This window comes from Limulus polyphemus, unplaced genomic scaffold (assembly GCF_000517525.1).
Source record: "Limulus polyphemus unplaced genomic scaffold, Limulus_polyphemus-2.1.2 Scaffold164, whole genome shotgun sequence".
In the NCBI taxonomy this organism is placed as follows: Eukaryota; Metazoa; Arthropoda; class Merostomata; order Xiphosura; family Limulidae; genus Limulus; species Limulus polyphemus.
In genome coordinates, this window is record NW_013665774.1 from 389,618 (window position 1) to 391,642 (window position 2,025).

Consider the following 2,025-nt stretch of genomic DNA (forward strand, 5'->3'; position numbering starts at 1 on the left):
GCCTTCAAAAAGTTGACGACTCTACATGTTTCGACATCCACTCCTGAGGAGGACGTTGTAACGTCGAAACATGTAGACTCGTCAACTTTTTGAAGGCCATAGATAGGCCTAAATAAAATGTTTTTAATTGTGTACCAGCTTAACGTTCAATATTATTTATGATTTTAACTTTATACACAAGTGCCAAAATACTATAATAGACTGAGCATCACATTTTTATTTCTTTACCAAAATATTCAACTTTAGTGATAAACAATCTTAACAACTAAGCGCAGAGCACTCAAACTCTTAAAAAGGATAAACTATAAAATATTCTTATTGCTCGATAAGTCTGTGGGTTAAGTGTCAGTCCAGAATAGGTTGCTATGAGTTATCTGTCAGTCCCAAAAAATCAGTGTAAGACACCTGTCAATGCTGGCAAAGATCGCTGCGAGTCATCTTTCAGTCCCAGGAAAAGTCGGTGTGAGCCATCTGTCTGTCTCAGAATAGTTGATATGAGTCTTTTGTCACTTCCAGGATAATTGGTGAGTCACCTGTCAGAAGATAACCTGCTGTATAATATATATCATATTATGACACCGAATTTTAAAGCTAGCTATAAGGTTTCTCGATATGTATAATTCATAGCGAAGCCACATTGGACTATCTGCTGTGCCCACCGCAGGAAACTGAACCCCGGATTTTAACACTGAATGTCCGTAGACTTACCACTGTCCCACCGGGAGACACTGTAAGGAATTTATTGCACTTACTTTTTTTGCTACTGTCTTTGTAAACAAACAAAATCAAATTATGTTCGTTCCGAGAGGTTTATTTTTGATTATATTTGTACATTTTTGAGCAAATATATAGTACTGTGCAAAAGTGTTAGGGCAGGAGAATATTTTGTCATTCTTTCCATTTTATGGGGCTAAATCTTCCATGTCATTACAGAATGTAAATTTCAACACTATGGTAATGCTTCATTGATCTCTGTAGGAATACTTATCATTCTTTAGAATTCCCATATATTTGTACCAAGGGCATGTCATAAGTGTTCTGCTTGAATGAACATACTGATGAAGTTTAGGGTCTGAAGTAACTGTCGTGGTACCCCATGCAGTGTCTTAACTATATAGAAAGGAGCTAGCATATGGTACCGGTATATCGTAGAAGAAATCAATTTAATAGCACTCCACAAGTAGTGCCCAGCATGGCCATGTGGTTAGGGCGCTCGACTCGCAATCTGCGGGTCGCGGGTTCGAATCCCCGTCCCACCAAACATGCTCGCCCTTTCAGCCATGGGGGCGTTATAATGTGACGGTCAATCCCACTATTCGTTGGTAAAAGAGTAGCCCAAGAGTTGGCGGTGGGTGGTGATGACTAGCTGCCTTCTCTCTAGTCTTACACTGCTAAATTAGGGACGGCTAGCGCAGATAGTCCTCGTGTAACTTTACGCGAAATTCAAAAAACAAACAAACTCCACAAATAAATCTTGATGAAAACAGTGTTTAACACTATATATATATATTAAGTTTTGTTGTCATGCTACGGCCCCAAAAGTGTAGAGAATTGTCAGTAGAGCGGAGAATTCGCATAAAAGCTTTTCGTGAATTCTGGTTGGACTCTCCGACAAATTGCTGCAAACTTGAAATGCTCCCCAAACACTGTCAAGTACACCCTAGATCGTGAAAACGAGACAAGTAAATTTCAAAATGGGAAAGGAACAGGCATAACACCTAAACTCAATGATACTGATGTTAAGTATTCTTCGTTTATGCAGCCTTCGGGATAGAATGAAGACTGCCACTGATCTCAAGCATGAGATAAACGACCATGTACTAAATGTGGAATTTAGGTGTTCTACCTCTTTCTTTCCTATTTTCAAATTTACCTGCAGTATCATTATAGTAAGAAGGCTGCATAAACGAAGATAATTCTGTCCCGCCATTTAGTACATGGTCGTTTATCTCATGCTTGAGATCAGTGGCAGTCTTCTGCAGGTAAATTTGAAAATAGGAAAGAAGTTCTACCTCTACCTAAATT